General features: G+C 41.1%; 1 long non-coding RNA gene across 1 annotated transcript in view; it reads left to right on the forward strand.

Annotated features, from left to right (window-relative positions):
• LOC308593366 overlaps positions 1-15,365 on the forward strand; it is a 30,330-nt gene extending 14,965 nt beyond the window's left edge. Inside the window, exon 3 of the long non-coding RNA XR_014010921.1 lies at positions 15,046-15,365. This is a non-coding gene — a long non-coding RNA (uncharacterized lncRNA). The remainder of the gene's footprint in view (positions 1-15,045) is intronic.
• The last annotated feature ends 1,672 nt before the right edge of the window (positions 15,366-17,037 follow it).

The following is a 17,037-nucleotide window of genomic DNA, read 5'->3' on the forward strand; positions in this document are numbered from 1 at the left end:
AGGGTGGTGGCATGGTGGCAGAGCCTCTGTTTATGGAACTCCTCCATCACTGAGATAGGATTGCCCTCTCTACTGCTGAAGTTTTGATGTTGCTTAAAAACACATTAATCTTGCCAGCACTTGGTGATGCTGGTCAAGATCAACAGGATGAGTTCATTGTTTTTCCTACTGTATCTTTAAAAGTGGTTATAAATTTGTTGTCATTTAAATGTATTTTTCTGATATTTGTATGTTGTTATGACATTTGTATAATTTTTTTTAATTGCTGTTAGGCATCCTGGGTCCTTTAAAGTGTTGGAAGTTAATTTAGGAATCTTATTTCTTGTTTTATCATTGTATTCTTGCTATGGCTATTGATTTTACACTTCTTGAAATCCAGAAAGAACAAAGCTGGGTACAAAAATGTTTGATATAAAATAAATCTGAAGGAAAAAAGAGAAACATAAAAGCATAAAGGTTTACTGTACCAAAAGCACTGCAGTAAAACTAGCCCTGAATATTAAACATTGCATCATATTAAGCATAGCACCATTAGTCATTGCAGTGAGAAAAGGGGCTGCTTTTTATTTGTTTAAAAAATGCCATTTTAAAATCAAGAAATGAGGAAGATAGATTATAAACAGGTCACCAGATGATGGACTGCCCCAGACTTGTCATTCACCATTAAGGCATAGGTAGCTGAAGAAAAGTATCAAAAGGCAAAAGTTAACAGGAAAAAACAAAAACAAAAAATGGATAATATAAATAAAAATGACTGTGAATGGAAATAAGCTGAAAGTAAAACCCAAGAGTCATAAAAAGATCTCAGAATAAGTCTTAAATTTCTTGAATAAAAACCATCTGAATTTCAAAATTAGAATTTATATTTGATTAAGTTTGCATATCTATGCAAATTGGGGGAAAGTCTCCTTTAAAGTTTAAGACTCCTGAATAAACATTCATAGGATTAGTCTACTTGGCTGCAATCTGTGGTTGAACTGTAAAGAGCTGTGTTTTACTAAAACCTTTGCAGCATCTTCTATCTACAGAATGACAATTATGCATGGTGGTGTGACCCTCCCAGTTTTTTCTTGCATCCTGTACCAGCTATATTGTGGCTTCGTCTGTTGCTGTAATGAACTGAAGATATTTTGGTTTGTACATGCCTATTGGTGGTTAGTGCCCATTGGCACTGGTGGGGCAGAAATCAGGGAGTAGGTGAAACCAGACCCAATAACAAGCAGAGCGAACTAAGTCTAGTTTGGTGCTCCTCATCCTCTCTACAACATTATTCAAGAACAGCACTGTTTCTAAGCAGGGAAAGGAGTTTATGGGTAGCTCCATCTCATGGACTGGAGATAAGTAAGAAGGTAAGCAGGTGGGAGTTGGCATTTTGATGCTGGTGGCAACCCCCCTAATGAACATATGAATAACCTATGGAATCAGGCCAGAGATCTGTCTAGTTCAGCATCCTTTTCTTACAGTGGCCAACCAGATGCACATGGGAAGCCCGCAAACATGGCATGAGTGCAACACCATCCTACGAACCTCTGATTCACAGCAGCGTGTATTCAGAGTCATACTGCATAATGGACCACCCTCCTCTGTGAACTTGTGGGAACAAACAGTATTTATATCCAAAGGAAAAGAACACAAACAATAAGTATCCAACAGGGAACAGACCCACTGAAATCAACAGGCTTAAGTCTGGGACTGCTCTGTGCATGACTTAGTTGGGTATGTCCCAATTATCACAAAATTAATACAGTGGTACCTTGGGTTACAGACGCTTCAGGTTACAGAAACTTCAGGTTACAGACTGTTAACCCAGAAATAGTACCTTGTGTTAAGAACTTTGCTTCAGGATAAGAACAGAAATTGCGTGGCAGCAGTGGGAGGCCCCATTAGCTAAAGTGGTACCTCAGGTTAGGAACAGTTTCGGGTTAAGAACGGACCTCCAGAATGAATTAAGTACTTAACCCAAGGTACCACTGTATAGGAAATATGAGTTTATTTAAGGTAGGAGAGGCTGAGCCAGTTCATACAGGAACTGAGCAGGAAGAGCAAACACTCTCTGTGGATTTTTGAGGGGGTATTACTGTGATCTTTCATGGACACTACTTAGCATCATATGGGTGACTCCTGTGTTATATTATTCACCAGAATCTTCTACCTAGCAAATATGCATAGAATCCATGTAATAGCTTTCCATGTTTATCAACCCATGTTCTCAACCCGAGGCACCACTGTAACCACTTTTAGCTAATAAATCTTTCCCCAACTCTGCTAAATCAGTAAGGTGTCTCAAAAGGTTTCAAACCAATTCACTTCATTACAATGAGGCAGTTGAAAAGTGCAGTATTAACCATCAATAATGAAAAGTAGCAGAAAACATGTCGACAGCATGCCAAACAATGGCTGAGCAGTTTGTCTCATGTCACTCTTTAGATCTAAGCTCTAAGGCATCATCCACCATCAATTCCTCTGTCTCCTGCAAGGGGCCAGAAAATACATACCGTACATGACCATGATTCTTCCCATAACATATGGGATCTCTAGTCACCCTTAGTAAATGGAGCAGCCTTGCTAAATGGAGTCAGACAGGTGGAAATGGGCCAGGCAGAATAGCAAGAGGGAGGTTTTGCCATAATATGTGATTAGGCTTCTGCCACAACTGCAGTCTGAGGCGATCCAGAAGATTTGGGTGTCAATTTCATAGCTTAATGCCACTTTTTGTTTTCCTTATCTTGTTCTTCTCTTTTATCCTCTCTAATGGTCAGGAAGAAATAACACAATTAAATTCATAGATTTAAGTTGTTTGGTCCCTTCTCCTTCTGGAATCAATAGAGCTAAATCAGCATAACTAGTTACAGATGGGGCTGCCAGTCACATTTTTTCCCCAAAGTAAGTAATCCAATTTCATGTTGCTGGGGCTCCCCCCCCCTATTTCTTTCTGAGGACATACTAACTTTTTAAATTGAACTCCCAGAGTGAATGGATCTGAATCAAAAGAGATTAGCTCCTTCATCTGGTAACATAAATTTTAAAAGCAACCAGGAGCCAAAATGAACAGTGAACTTTGAAAATCCTAAAGCAATTGGAAAGCGACAAACTATTCCTGAAAATGTAAGCTCCGCAAAGATTTTCACTTCAGCGGTCAAAACTACGGTACGTAGTGTAGTTCTCTGGAAAATCTCTTTGGTGAGCTGTGGGTGACACAAACAATTCGTGATAGAGGGTTTTTGTTTGTCGGCTTGCTTGCTTTTTGCCCCCAAAACTTAACAAGCTCTACTTTTTTATTTTACTTTATCTCTCTCCCTCTCTTTCTCTCTCTGTTGGATACAGTTCAGGAAGATGCTGAATCCCTCAGAAAAAAACTGAGTCAGATGGCGGGTATGAAGCAAAAAAGGTGATCTTTTAATCATATGGTACATGGCGGAAAACACCGCCTGTGCATTTTGCTCTGCTCGTTTCATCTTCCAATTAGCAGCTCTGTAAAATTTTTTTTAAAAAAAATCAGATACAACCTTGGCTATTACATAATGCACTCTGCTTTACACTTTACTGAAGTGCTGATGTTATGCAGACTTCCCCCCCCCACCCCACACCCTGGTCTCTCTGAAAAATAATAACAGGTATTTAAAATCACATTCTCAGGCTAGTCCCTGTTAGTATTTCAGTTGATGAAGGCCCTTGTCCCATTTTGCTCAATGAATAAAAGCACTTGAAAGTGACTAGGTTGTACATCAAGATTTCTCAAAGGACATCTAAAGGATAAAATGCACCAGAAAGTTACTGTGACATGGTCTAATTTTTTATATTTAGCAAGCAATGGAAACTCTATGAACATTTGAATAAAAAACCCTTATTAAAGATAAGAAGACAGCTGCTCCAATCCAGGGACTGACCTAGTTCAGCATTCTGTTTTCAACAGTGGTCAGTTAGATGCTTCCAGGAACAGCAGCATTCCTTAGAGCAGGTATGAGAAATATTTAGCCCTCATGATGTTGCCACGCCATCAGCTCCAGCAACCATAACCAATGGGCCAGGGATCATGGGAGCTGTAATTTGACAACTTATGCATACCCTCCAACATTTCTTTGATGAAAATAGGCATCTCCCATTCCATATTAATAATTTTACCATTTATCCATCTGACTGGATTATTTCATCCACTCTGGGTAGCTTCCAACATATATAAAAAGATAAAAAACTTCCCTATACAGGGCTGCTTTCAGACAGCTCTGGGGTCAGATACCTCCATACCCTCCAACATCCTCCAAAGAAAATAGGGACTTCCTACCATACCTTCCAACATTTCTCTGATGAAAATAGGGGCACCCTAAGGAAAAGTGGGACATTTTCAGATCAAATCAGAAACCAGGATGGTTTGTGTAAATCAGGGACTGTCTCTGGAAAATAGCAACACTTGGAGGGTCTGACTTATAGCAGGCCCAAAGTTGCCCACACCTGCCCAACAGGTAGCAGTCAGGAGACTACTACTGCCTCTGAAGGCATAAGGAGGACGACTGGATCAGGCCAATGGTCTGTTCTGATCATCATTCTGCTTCCAATTAAATAAGTTATATATATATATATATATATATATATATATATATATATATATATATACACACACACACACACACACACACACACACACACACACACACACACCAGTAATTAAATGTTGCCCCAAATACGAAATATTAAACAAACAACATAACAGTTTATATTTTAGTAGTTCTACAAGGAAATAACTAAACAATTACAAAAAAGTTAAGCAATTAAATAAACCATTTTGAACCCTGTAACACTTTCTGCTGAAACCTGCTACCTTTCAAGTAACAAATGCCTGGGTGAAAAAATATCCCAATGCTGTCCAAATGATGCAACAGGAGGAAAATATCTGCTTGGGTCTGATGAACAAAGGGACATTCACAAGATACTTCTTCTCTGCAGCCTTGTTGTTCCCTGAACTGTTCTAGAAGGTTGGTGGACCCTCCAGAGCATCATGAGAGGCAGTGCAGGGGCCTATAGTGGGAAGGGCAGATCAGAGGAAATGTCACCTCAACTCATGTGGGAACATCTGCTGGATCAAGAGCCCTTCCACAGAGAGCTAGTTATGGTCAAAGCCATTTTATGCCCCTTGAGGCATGAAGGGTTTCCCCACATCCAGCCTCTTGAGGGTCAGATATCAGTGATACCTGCCTCACCTAGGCCATCTGTTCTTTTTTTAAGTAGTTGCTGAGATCATCTGTTGCTCTGAACCATTTGCTCTGAGCTTCCAGAGCTGGGCAGGATATATGCTGAAAAATGCATACAACCTCATCCCTGAATGTGCAAGACAATATGCAGAAACAGTACAAAACAGACTGCAGAACCCTTCTATGTTTCTCACATGCTCTCTGTTGGGCTGGCAGCAAGACCACTGGATAACGGTGTTTAACGGCAAGCTTCATTATTCCAAACTGGAAGTTTTCAGACCTTTTGCAGCTGATATTAAAGAGCTCTGTTTAGCAAGCAGGTCACTTCTGTAAAATCAGCTTTGTTTTCTTCTAATCACCATCATGATAAAATGGAAGCTGAGATGTATTTCCATGTTTTGGTCATTGTTTGGATCCTTTGTAGATAGTCCTAAATCATTAAGATAAGCCAATTAGGTTAATTAGCCATCTTACAGCTGTTAGCCAGCTGATGTGAAAGTGCTTAACTAGAAGCTCAGCTAGAGAAGAATAGAAACTCAAGGACTCCACAAGCTGAGCACCTGGGATTAGAATGAGAAATTAATGTGAGATGCAGGTTCATTCTTTGGCATCTCCAGTTAGGGTCGAGAAAGTCCCAAGTCTGAAACTCTGGAGAGCCACTGCCAGTCAGTGCAGGCAATACAAAGGTAGATGGGTGAGTTGTCTGACTCAGCTTCCTATTTCCCATGTGTCTTCCTATCTTTGTGGTGATAACCTGGTTCTACCAATGGGTAGTAATCTGAGTAAATAGATCTGGTGCTACATGGGATTCAATGAGAACAGAGGCTGAAAATTTACCAAGTGTTTTCTGCTGTGCAATTTAAAGGGATGGGGGAAGAATGCTTACTTGCCCTTCCCTCAATTGATAAACAGCTGCAATAAAATTTGCAGCCGTCTAAGTTCTTATGCATGCAAGCAGCTGACGTTACCACACTATAAGTTAACACAGAGGTGTCCTAGGGCATTAAAGGAAGAGCGCAAATGGTTGGAATAGCCAGAGTGTGGAGGATTGATTGTCAATATAGTTTTATGTGCGTGAAATGGAGTGGTCTTTATTAGAACAGCACAAGAAACATCAAGCTGCAGTAAAAATTATCTTGACAACATGGTTTGCCTCGTGCAGACTGTTATCCAATTCCCAAGGTTGTTGCAATAGGCTCTAGGGAGTCTAAAATTAATTACTCCCATTTCATATTTAACAGAGAGAAAAGAAAAGGAAGACTGGAAACAACAGAATCATGTCCAAGGAATATGAACGCAGAAAGCGATAATTAAACGGTTCGGCTTTCGTTTGGCTCTGTACAGTATAATGCACTCACATTCAAAATACTACAAGTTTCACAGTCATCCTGGTGCCACTTATAAATGCTATTTATAGTGACAGTTATATATATATATATATATATATATATATATATATATATATATATATATATATATATATATGCTTTCGTAGATTTTCACGGGTACAGGAATGCAGGTTTTGTTGTCTTCGGGTGTCTTCCCGTGTAAGAGTTGGGGTGTCTAGGCGACGTTTCGACGAGGTCTCACTCGTCATCTTCAGGCTGGTGCTTTCGGCTTCTTGTTACTGGAACAGAGCAGGATCTCAGTGTTTGAGTTCCTATAAATACTGTTGAGGGGGTGTGGTGTATAGCCTCCAACGTTCTGGGCAGAGAGGAAGTTCCCAGGTTAGTGTGCCTTTTCTTCTTTTGTTCATTAATTACTTGAGGGATATCTTGAGAGATTTCTTGAGTGATATTCTGAGTACCATTTAGGAGGGTCATTAGGTGTGGATTAGTTGCTAAAGCTTTCGTGTCTTGACCTCTTGAGCTTATGAAGAGTTTTTTCTGAGAAGATGGCTGTACTGCATTTAGTTGTGCTCTGGCTTGGCTTCGTGTATAGGGGCGAGCTGTGGTTTTGTGCCCTGTGCCAGCCAGATCTGTGTAGGGATTGCAGGGGGGTGCAGCATCCGGAGGTGCCACTATGGTTTGGCTACTGGATGGTGTCTGTAATTTATCTGTGGAGAGGGTCTGGGTTTGGGTCTGGTGAGGTTGATTGGAGATGGCATTCTGTGTGCCTCTGGTTCTGGTGTCGGTTTTTGTGGGGAGGGCTAATTTCCAGATGTCTGGCAGGCGGGACGTGTCGTCACGCTTGTTCATGTTGTGAGGGTGTTTCTCTATCTCGATGGCTTCCATGATTATTCTCTTGTGGTGATGTTCCATGTTAAAGAGCAATTTGGAATCTGCAAAATTAATTTCGTGTCCCGTTTCTTTCATGTGTTGGTAAAGAGAGGAAGTTTTTTCTTCTTTTTTGACGGCATTCTTGTGTTCTGCGATACGTGCATTTATTCGTCTGTTTGTTTGTCCAATGTACGTGGCTGGGCAGACTTTGCAGGGTATTTCATAGACCCCTTGGTTTTCTAACTGGATTTTATCTTTGGGGTTTCTGAGGATATTGGCTATTTTTTGGTTGGTGCAAAAGGCTGTTTTGATATTGTGTTTATGGAGGATTTTGCTAATTTTATCTGTAGTGCCTTTGATATAAGGAAGGAGGGCCATGCCATTGTTTTCTTCTGTGTCTTGGTTTTTGGGGGGTGTTTCTTTTTGGATTAGTTTCGTAACCCTGTTTTGCTGGTATCCGTTGGTGATTAACACATTTGAGAGATTCTGTAACTCAGTTGTCAAGTGGTCTTTGTCAGCCAGGCGTTTGGTTCTGGAGATGAGAGTCTTGGCTACGGAGTTTATTTGTGCAGGGTGGTGGTGTGATGCTCTGTTCCAGTAACAAGAAGCCGAAAGCACCAGCCTGAAGATGACGAGTGAGACCTCGTCGAAACGTCGCCTAGACACCCCAACTCTTACACGGGAAGACACCCGAAGACAACAAAACCTGCATATATATATATATATATATATATGTAGGTTTTGGTGTCTTCGGGTGTCTTCCCGTGTAAGAGTTGGGGTGTCTAGGCGACGTTTCGACGAGGTCTCACTCGTCATCTTCAGGCTGGTGCTTTCGGCTTCTTGTTACTAGAACAGCCGAAAGCACCAGCCTGAAGATGACGAGTGAGACCTCGTCGAAACGTCGCCTAGACACCCCAACTCTTACACGGGAAGACACCCGAAGACACCAAAACCTACATTCCTGTACCCGTGAAAATCTACGAAAGCAAATATATATATATATATATATATATATATATATATATTTGCTTTCGTAGATTTTCACGGGTACAGGAATGCAGGTTTTGGTGTTTTCGGGTATCTTCCCGTGTAAGAGTTGGGGTGTCTAGGCGACGTTTCGACGAGGTCTCACTCGTCATCTTCAGGCTGGTGCTTTCGGCTTCTTGTTACTAGAACAGAGCAGGATCTCAGTGTTTGAGTTCCTATAAATACTGTTGAGGGGGTGTGGTGTATAGCCTCCAACGTTCTGGGCAGAGAGGAAGTTCCCAGGTTATTGTGCCTTTTCTTCTTTTGTTCATTAATTACTTGAGGGATATCTTGAGTGATTTCTTGAGTGATATTCTGAGTACCACTTAGGAGGGTCATTAGGTGTGGATTAGTTGCTAAAGCTTTCGTGTCTTGACCTCTTGAGCTTGTGAAGAGTTTTTCTGAGTTTTTCTGAGAAGAGTTTTTCTGAGAAGATGGCTGTACTGCACTTAGTTGTGCTCTGGCTTGGCTTCGTGTATAGGGGCGAGCTGTGGTTTTGTGCCCTGTGCCAGCCAGATCTGTGTAGGGATTGCAGGGGGGTGCAGCATCCGGAGGTGCCACTATGGTTTGGCTACTGGATGGCCAATAAAATCAGACTCGAAGTCACCAACATCCTCTGCTCCAGCAAACCACCCAGAAGCAACTTACACAAAGAAGAACAGAAAGCACTCACCAACCTGAAGAAAGACAACAACATAATCATTCTCCCAGCAGACAAAGGTAATGCCACTGTTGTGATGAACACATCGGACTACCAAGCAAAACTATCAAATCTACTCCAAGACCCTACCTACCAACCTATAAAAACAGATCCCACCACCTATCTGGAAAAAACCACCAAATCCAAAATAAAAGCCTCTCCTATCAGTGAAGAAATCCAGCTAAGAATCATCCCCAGAGAAAAATCATCCAGATGCCCCAAACTCTACGGTCTCCCCAAGATACACAAAGAAGGAACACCACTCAGACCAATAGTCAGCTCCATAGGCTCACCTCTACAAAATCTCGCTAAATTTCTCGCTAAGCAACTTCAGCCCTATGCAGAATCTATCGCTTCACACGTTACAAACTCCTTCCAGTTCATAGAAACAATAAAGAAGCAAAACCTACATCCCGATGACCTACTTGTGAGCTTCGATGTTGTATCTCTCTTCACACAAGTGCCCATTAATGAAGCCTTGACAGCCATTCAAAACAAATACAATCCCCCCGAATACATCCTGGACCTGACCAACCACTGCCTAACCAACACGTACTTCATCCACAATGGACAAAGATACAAACAGATAGAAGGAGCACCTATGGGATCACCCCTCTCACCGGTCATCGCAAATCTGTACATGGAACACTTTGAAACCAATGCTTTAGACAAGTCAGAACACAAACCCAAACTTTGGCTCAGATATGTTGACGACACCTTTGTAATTTGGCCACACGGGAAGGAAAAACTAGATAGCTTCCTCACACATCTCAACAGCCTACACCCCAAAATACAATTCACTATGGAAATAGAAGCCAACAACCAACTTCCCTTCCTTGACGTCCTAATCTACAAAAAACCTGATGGCTCCCTAGGACACACTATCTACCGGAAAAAAACACACACCAACCGCTACTTACATGCACAATCACACCACCACCCTGCACAAATAAACTCCGTAGCCAAGACTCTCATCTCCAGAACCAAACGCCTGGCTGACGAAGACCACTTGACAACTGAGTTACAGAATCTCTCAAATGTGTTAATCGCCAACGGATACCAGCAAAACAGGGTTACGAAGCTAATCCAAAAAGAAACACCCCCCAAAAACCAAGACACAGAAGAAAACAATGGCATGGCCCTCCTTCCTTATATCAAGGGCACCACAGATAAAATTAGCAAAATCCTCCATAAACACAATATCAAAACAGCCTTTTGCACCAACCAAAAAATAGCCAATATCCTCAGAAACCCAAAAGATAAAATCCAGTTAGAAAACCAAGGGGTCTATGAAATACCCTGCAAAGTCTGCCCAGCCACGTACATTGGACAAACAAACAGACGAATAAATGCACGTATCGCAGAACACAAGAATGCCGTCAAAAAAGAAGAAAAAACTTCCTCTCTTTACCAACACATGAAAGAAACAGGACACGAAATTAATTTTGCAGATTCCAAATTGCTCTTTAACATGGAACATCACCACAAGAGAATAATCATGGAAGCCATCGAGATAGAGAAACACCCTCACAACATGAACAAGCGTGACGACACGTCCCGCCTGCCAGACATCTGGAAATTAGCCCTCCCCACAAAAACCGACACCAGAACCAGAGGCACACAGAACGCCATCTCCAATCAACCACACCAGACCCAAACCCAGACCCTCTCCACAGATAAATTACAGATACCATCCAGTAGCCAAACCATAGTGGCACCTCCGGATGCTGCACCCCCCTGCAATCCCTACACAGATCTGGCTGGCACAGGGCACAAAACCACAGCTCGCCCCTATACACGAAGCCAAGCCAGAGCACAACTAAGTGCAGTACAGCCATCTTCTCAGAAAAACTCTTCTCAGAAAAACTCAGAAAAACTCTTCACAAGCTCAAGAGGTCAAGACTCGAAAGCTTTAGCAACTAATCCACACCTAATGACCCTCCTAAGTGGTACTCAGAATATCACTCAAGAAATCACTCAAGATATCCCTCAAGTAATTAATGAACAAAAGAAGAAAAGGCACAATAACCTGGGAACTTCCTCTCTGCCCAGAACGTTGGAGGCTATACACCACACCCCCTCAACAGTATTTATAGGAACTCAAACACTGAGATCCTGCTCTGTTCTAGTAACAAGAAGCCGAAAGCACCAGCCTGAAGATGACGAGTGAGACCTCGTCGAAACGTCGCCTAGACACCCCAACTCTTACACGGGAAGATACCCGAAAACACCAAAACCTGCATATATATATATATATATATATATATATAGCTTGTGAATTAAAAAAAAAGCATGTTTGGGATAGTAGTGATTACTGGTGCACACACAGCATGGATTTGGGTGCTGTGATATACGGTTCATAATTTCTAAAGCATCCATTCCTTCTTCTTCAAGGAAGATGGATTGCAGAGGTTATGTGTACTTGGGCAGATATATGAATCACATTATAATTGATATGTAATAGGCAGCAGACATGTAGCCTGTGCTCCACTGCATATACAGGAATGCCAGTTTGAATGATGCTTGAACTGCCCCTAAGTTGCAAATCAAATTGCTTGTTGCTTCCATACTTTTAGCTAACTTAAAAAGGTTAGGGGGAGCGAAAGTGAGTTTGGTTTGACATTTGAATAGAGACATTTGAATTCCATGGCAGAGAACTAACCCATTAGGTCATTTTCTTTATTCAAAGGGATCTCTGACTAACACAGTTTGGGCTGATAATTGAGAACAGAAATGTGATTGTGTCCCATCAAACCAGGCTTTATAATCAAGTAAATAATGCTCAGAAGTCAGCAGCAGGGAATGATACGGAATGTCTAATCCAGTGATATGATGAGTTCAGATATAAATTTGGCAGCAGTCATTTTGAAAAGGCATAAATATAATTAAGTTTGCCTTAAAAGAAAATTGCATCTACTTCCCAGTGTTATGAGTACAGAGTCTGGATGATACATGGGAATGGTTGAAGTTTAGAGGTGTTCAAACTGAAATGAAGCTCAGAGTCATTTTCAGTAAATCTAAAAGTTGTTCTCCAGGATACAAGAGATGCCAAACAGGAAAGAACGAATCACCATTTGTCATAATTACTGCATATTATTATTATTATTATTATTATTATTATTATTATTATTATTATTCCTTTTATTTTTTCAAAAGTGCATAAAGTGCCTTAGTGTCATCTAAGCATCCAAATTTTAAGAATCCTTCAAGCAGCAGCAAAATCTTTATCTAGTGTAGAATCAAAAGCAAATTTTAAGGTTCTTACACAGTTAAAACATTTGAGAACCTCCAAAGGAAATTAAAATCATTTTGAAAAGAGTGGCAATTTTTCCCAAGGTAGGATCATACCTTCCTAGGTTGTGCAACACCCATTGCACACCAGCATGGTACTAGCCATGACTCCAGATTCAATGTTCTCTGACCGCCAGTGCAAGGGCTGTTGTGCTAGCATAAGAGCAAGAATAATGGCTGTGCCATATGAAATCCAACAGCTGCACTAGTGGAAGTTTATCATGCAACAGGTTTCACAACAGGAAGTATTGGTGCTTACAACAATCTGTTGCACAACCAGTAATGAGACCCATGCTGACTTCCTGTGCCTTATCTTGCACAAGCCATTCTTCTAGCCCAACTATGACACCACTAAAGGAGTTTTGTTTAGTACTGCTTTGACTTACTTCCAGGATATTTGATTATGGCTGTTTTGGTGATCATTTATAGCTGTAAAGGTAAAGGGACCCCTGACCATTAGGTCCAGTCATGACCGACTCTGGGGTTGCAGCGCTCATCTCACTTTATTGGCCGAGGGAGCCGGCGTTCAGCTTCCGGGTCATGCGGCCAGCATGACTAAACCACTTCTGGCGAACCAGAGCAGCGCACGGAAATGCCATTTACCTTCCCGCCGGAGCGGTACCTATTTATCTACTTGCACTTTGACGTGCTTTCAAACTGCTAGGTTGGCAGGAGCAGGGACCGAGCAATGGGAGCTCACCCCGTCGCAGGGATTCGAACTAGTGACCTTCTGATCGGCAAGTCCTAGGCTCTGTGGTTTAACCCACAGCGCCACCCGCATCCCTATTTATAGCTGTGCATCCCCATAAAGTCCATTTAAAATTATAGATGCTCGTTAAGGTTCTGGTGTGTGATCAAAACAAGAATCCCTGTGAGATTGTACAATTACTATCATACCCAGTTTAGACATGGAAAAGTGTTAATTCACAGAGAAACTAATTCAAGGTTATTCTATTAATTTACAAGGGCCTTAACAAATTGGGTCCAGGATACCTTAAGGACCATCTGGAGGAGTCACGCCTAGTGGTGGCTTGGATGCACAGCTCACCTCTATCAGGAGCCGTGTGCTCAATTCTGGGCCCACTTTTGTCAAACTTCCAGCTGAGATCAGACATGCCCCCTCCTCCAATTTCTGTTGAACTTCTGGTGCTGAGCAAAGACTTTTTATTTATGGTTTTAACCAATTTTATCATTATTGTGCTTGCTTAAATCTTACTTTACACCTCTTAGAGACTACTGTGTTAAGCAGTATATAAAATGTTTAAATAAAATAAAATGGAAGCTGAGATAGATAGAACCTCCCCAAGGCTGCCTGTTCCATTCACTGGATGAGCTCATATACTTGTGCACACACTAGGGGGAATTAAGCCAAGCAGCTTTTAGCATTACTGTAGGAGGCATACCTTTTATGCCTGCCATGTGCTATAACATACTGAAAAATGTAGCTGTGGTGTGTCTTCTAAATACAGGAGTTAGCATAAGCTGTAAAACTATAAAAAAATAAGAAGAAACATGTTTTTTCCCCCATTTAATTTTTTTAAGTGTTTGAAATTGCTATGTGCAGCCATGCAGATGGAAGGGGAGAGAAGATAAATATTGCACTACAGATAGTTAATCTCTAGCAGAAGCATTTTAATAAATTGGAGTTACGAAAAAAATCAGTGCACATCAATTGGTTCCAACCAACTCTTGTTTATCTTCCACCTCTGTCTGTGTTTGATGGATGTTGTTCATGCTCTTTGGTTTACAGTAACAAACAGGTTTTTAATTTTTCTAAACTCCATCTCTCCAGTGCCATTCTGTGATGGATGATGTGACAAAAGGTTCTTCAGTGAAGTCTGAATACTAAATAAATTAGCAGTATTAGAAGTAGCGCATCATTCACCCCTGACTGCATCCAGTCATTGCTGCTTTTCTCCTCCTTTACTTGCTTAATCTCTGGAGGTACAACTATCTGCTCAGCACATGACAACGGACCAATCCATATGCCCTAACAACAGATGGTGTGTATGGCAAATAGGGCACAGAGTGTGCTTGCAATGAGCAAGGAAAGCACTGACTGCTCTTCCATATGTTCAGATCCCAAAGAAAACTGTGTACAAGCTACATGCAAAATATCATGAAGTTAAACCATGTCTATCTCAATCAGATCTCACTGTGGTGTGCTTCATCTGCTGATGAGAAAGAAAGAATTTGGGCTGAATCCAGTTTAATCCAGTCAGAACTTTCTAAACAATGGATTAGTTGTTTGTCCTGTTCCTGGTTGCTGTTGATATTTTGAGACCATGTAAAGTCTTACCATTAAGTACTGGTTCATATAAGTATTTAATAGTTTTATATTATTTATCTCTACATCAATGACGTAGGATTTATTATGAAATGTGTTGGGCCTAATAAACCTTTTCCTGAGCTCTTTAAGGTCATCTTGCTTTTTCTTACTGTGATTGGTGTTGTAATATATGGAATCTGTGTCTTACCATTTGTTTCTCCTGCCCACTGAAATCAATGGGACATGCTAGTAATGATTTAAGTCCCGTTGATTTCAACTGGAAGTAAGCACAACTAAGTTTGCCTGGATACACTTCTTCACTTTTAATCCTGGGCCTTAAATTCCTCTCCACAGAGATTTGCAAATATCTACCAGACCCAGGAGCAAGAAACAATATAACTTGTTCAATGCTTTTTGCTGAATAAGGGCTATGGAAGAAAGAGAGCTACAAAGAGGATTACCAACAAACAAACCCTTACCCTGGAAAATGAGGCAGAAAACATGAGTGCACAACGGCTAATCCAACATATCAGTCAGGCTTGTTGAGAGCAAGGAAGAACTACCACTAATACAAAATAAATCATCTGTGGCTCACTACAGGTCAAGGTCTATAACAAACATCTGAGGAATAAAAGCTGCTTGTCTGTATAACTAAAGTGTTGGTAACTCTGGAAGTTAGCCTGTGTGCTTTTTTTGCTCACTTACTCCTCCTCACCTGGCCTGAGATTTTTCATCAGCTTTGGAGTACACCATTTACCATATTTTTCTGTGTTTAAGACTAGGTTTTTCCCCTTAAAAATTATGTCTAAAATTAGGGGGCATCTTATACACGGGGCCATCTGCCTCCATTTTCTTAAATCAGAGTCCCCCAAAATAGGGGGCATCTTATAGACTGAAAAATATGGTCTTTTCATGTTATAGTGTTCACATTTGTAGCATTCACTCAGGATTCAAAGGGATTTCTCACACAACCTTACAAACCTCTCCCATAACCCATATTCAAGAATGAAGAGGCTATCCATAACACAGGAGCTAGTGCCCACACGAGAAGCTGGCCACTTTTAAATAGGAAGGTGGGGAGAATTGGAATTGGAAGAACTGAGGATGGTGAGGAAGTACCCCATTTGCCTCGATAGAGTAACCTCCACTGTCTGCATCCTGCTGGCTGATGTGACACCAACAAAGCCGGTGTTCATACTTGTGTATCCCTGCACATAGTCCTCCTTCAGACTGATGTTGGTCACAAGTAGGCTGGGGGACATGGCTGGCATATGCATTAGTATCTGGATGATGAAGCTAGCCCATGCATTTTGAGTAACCCCTCTGGATAAAATTCTGGATAGCTTTCATATGGGTTATAGTGGCAATGCAATTTTCCTAGAGTCACATCAGCAATAATGGTTTCATATAGCAGAATCATTTATATGGGCTGTTGTTGTTGTTACCACCACATTTTATTTTACTGAAATAGACAAAGGCAGTATACAAAACCAGCAGTACAATACAACAACAAAAAAGTTGCCATAAATGAGTGGTATGTGTAAGTCGGCTTCATACATGTCACTATGAAGATAATACCATGCAATTAACACTTCTATTAATACATGGATATATCCTGCCCGCATGATACATCCCATTTGCCTGCAGTGTGAATAGGCCTTGGGATGGTGACTTCATCACACAGAGCTCTATTGGGAGAGATGAACATTTGTATGAGTTTTCTATATTCCTTTTCCCCAGTTGTGCCTCTTGGATGATGTTATGTTGTGATGTAGCCTGCTTCTGGAGAGGCTTTGTGAGTGGTACAGCACTGCTCTATGGTAGAGTCAGCCCTGGTGTGAATATACCCTTTGTGAGGTAAGAAGGAACAATTGACTGACCCAATCAGTCCATTTCTTTCCCAAGGGTTCTATTGTTACTGATCAGTCTAATAAAGAATCAGTGTATATAAAGATTTCTTATACCCATTTGCTTAAAGCTAAGCTATGTAGTGAACAGTTCACTCAACTCTAATGATGAACACATGCATACAATTCTTGTTCTCCCCTTCCCTTGTGGCCTAAACTTCTCATTTGTGAAATAGAGCCTGCTATAGCCCTTAAATTGAGTTGAGTCTCCTAGTGCTGCTTTGTAGACTAAAAAGCCAGCAATCACAGCTGGAGCCTTCCTGTATACGATTCACTGCTATTCTTACATTATTATTTTTCTGTATTAAGTCAGGGACTAGGGACATAGTCTCTCAGAACAGTTTAAAGTGCCCCAGTTCAATGGAAAATAATAATACTACACAGGCACACATACCCAACACTTCTCCTCACTGTAATTCCAGAGGGAGAAAATGGTCTG

The sequence above is a fragment of the Podarcis bocagei genome, assembly GCF_964188305.1.
Source record: "Podarcis bocagei genome assembly, chromosome: 8".
Taxonomy (NCBI): domain Eukaryota; kingdom Metazoa; phylum Chordata; class Lepidosauria; order Squamata; family Lacertidae; genus Podarcis; species Podarcis bocagei.